Source organism: Orycteropus afer, unplaced genomic scaffold (assembly GCF_000298275.1).
Source record: "Orycteropus afer afer isolate SDZICR_OR568_19922 unplaced genomic scaffold, OryAfe1.0 scaffold00135, whole genome shotgun sequence".
NCBI classification, from domain to species: domain Eukaryota; kingdom Metazoa; phylum Chordata; class Mammalia; order Tubulidentata; family Orycteropodidae; genus Orycteropus; species Orycteropus afer.
The window spans coordinates 1463118-1465995 of NW_006921722.1; positions in this window are offsets into that span (position 1 = coordinate 1463118).

The following is a 2878-nucleotide window of genomic DNA, read 5'->3' on the forward strand; positions in this document are numbered from 1 at the left end:
GACTCTGTTTCCTCATCTATGCCATGGGAAATTATTCTAATGTGAAGAAAGAGAAGCGTACTGTATTTCACTCCAACATTCTTCAGCCCCACCAGACTGAGCCACAGAAGTCTTTCTCTGTCACGGTTCTGATGCCCTGGAGAGCCCAGGGATGTTACAATATGAATCCTGATCAACCTCTAAAATACCATTTGGCCCTCACACCAGGTTGAGGCATTTTTGTCTGGAATTAGCTGTACCAAAAATTTTCAAGTGCGCAAAAAGACCGGGGAGAACATATTTATCAATTCCTCTTTTAGATACCTCCACTGCTTTTCAGACATTATTAGAGCATTATTACAGGAGATCATTTCCTTGAATCCAAAATCAAACAATTAGATCTTTGGTCATTTAACTTGCACACATATGCACACACGATCCTACATGGACACACATACACAGAGTACTGAGAAGAATAACGATTACCCTTCTTCTACTTGACAAGAAAACAACCAAATGAAACATAAAATCAAGTTTTAATTGGCTTCTCCTTCAAACTCAACATGTTTGCTTTTAATCCTACTAATAAAGCACTTCCATCAGAGGTCATTCACTCCACAAGGACTTAGTGGACTGTCCAGATGTTGAATGCCCAGGTCATACTAAACATCAGCTGGGAACCACATTTTCTTCAAATACACACAGCTGACATATGTATTGCAGCAATGTTGTGTGGCATCCAGGCCAGTCCTACCATAGAGCAGAGGCTTAGCTCAATGTTGCTCACAGCCAGGATCCCCTGATAAAAATCATCACACACTGTGTGGCAGGTGGTAGGCAGACCACAGAGAGCAACTCGGTCCCACCCAGATATACATGTCTTCTGTTTCCTGAGCCAGGAAAAAGAACCAAGGGACTCTACTGGAACCCTATCAGACACAACTCTTCACCACACTGGGCTGCTGTGTTGGAGCTCTTTGTTTTCTCAACACCTTCCGGCTGCCCCTGCTACTTCAGAGGACAGAACCACAAACCGTGACTGCACACTTACATACTCTCAGCTTCATTCCAATCTTTTCCAGGGGACCATTCTTGTTTGTCTGTTGCCCAGCAAAGCAAAAAGACAGAAGAGAAACAGGCAGTTAAAACATTACCCTGAAAAAACCTTTGTCAATGACGTATCTAGCAAGGAACTAATCTCTACATTTCAACACCTCAACCACAAAAAGTCAAACAACCCAGTTGAAAAATGGGCAAAGAACATGAACAGACACTTCAGCCAAGAAGGCATTTAAATGGCTAACAGATACATGAAGAGATTTTCTCAATCATTAGCAGTTAACTCAAAAACCAAACTCACTGCCGTGGAGTCAGATCCGACTCATAGCTACCCCTTCTTGGGTTTCCAAGGTGATAACACTATGGAAGTAGATTGCTCAATCTTCTTTCTGAGGAGTGGCTGGTGGGTTTGAACCACCAGTGGTTAGCAGTCAATTAGCCATTAGAGAGATGCAAATCAAAACTACAATGAGCTATCATCTCCCACTAGTGATAATAGCAATGATTAAAAAAAAGAAGAAGAAAAAAAAGAAAGAAAACAACAAAGGCTGGTGAAGGTGTGGGAAGATTAGAACTCTCATACACTGCTGGTGGGATTATAAAACAATACAACACTGTGGGGATAGCAGAGTGCTTCCTTAAAAAGTTAAAAATAGATATAGCATATGATCTAGCAATCCTACTATTTGATATATAACCTAGAGAAATAAGAGCCATGACAGGAATAGACATATGCACATCTATGTGCCTCACTGTTCACAAAGCAAAAAGATGGAAACAAACTAAGTGCCCACCAACAGATGAATAGATAAACAGACTATGATAAATACACAGAACAGAATACTATGCAACCTTAAAGAGTAACGATCAATCTGTGAAACACCTCATAACACGGATAAACCTGGAGGACATTATGCTGAGTGAGTTTAGTCGATCCAAAGGACAAGTATTATATGAGATCACTACTGTAAAATAGCAAGAAAAAGTTTACACACAGAAAGGCAGGGAGGGGAGGGAGGAAAATCACTAACTAGCTAGTTCACGTGTATAACTTGGTTGAAGGGACAGGCAACACACAATAAGGGAGAGGTCAGCACAGCATGACCAAGACAAAGGAAGACACTGAGAAGGACACAAGAGTACAAGACAATAGTAAACACTATGAGATACACAATCCGGCAATAACAGTAATGGAAAACAATCATTTATGTGCAGAAACATAGATAGAGACATAAGCTAAACAGGCATGGGATGGCATATGGCAGTACACTCATGAGCATATGTAGTTTTGATCAGGGACTTTTTTACACCTACAAATCTTCACAGCAGCATCCAGGCTAGTGTTTGATTGAATGCCTAGAGACTATGACCAAGACAAGGGACTGTATCAACATACTTGATGATGTATCAATTGATTATGATTGTTTCCAGGATCAATAAGTGGATGGACTGACTGCCTAGGTCAGAAATCTCTCTCCATCACTTTCTACTGTTTCTGTGTCTTTGGGCATGTTACTCAAAATTGTCAATGCCACTGTGAGGAGGAGGTGGGAGGGGAGCTGTTGCATTGTGGTAAACTGTGGTCAATGTCATGAGACAAAATGTATGTGAACTGCTCTATGGATAGTGAATTTGCTCTGTAAATCTTCACCCAAATCACAATTTAAAAAAAAAGGAGTTCCAGCAAGATGGTGGACTAGGCAGAAAGACTGCACAGATCCTCTTCAACAAAGAAAAGGAAAACCAATTAACACAGACACAGAAGATAATCCTGGACCCCTGAGCCTTGAAGGGAAGGATATAGAAGTGGACTAAACCCCAACTAGCAGAAAAATTCAGG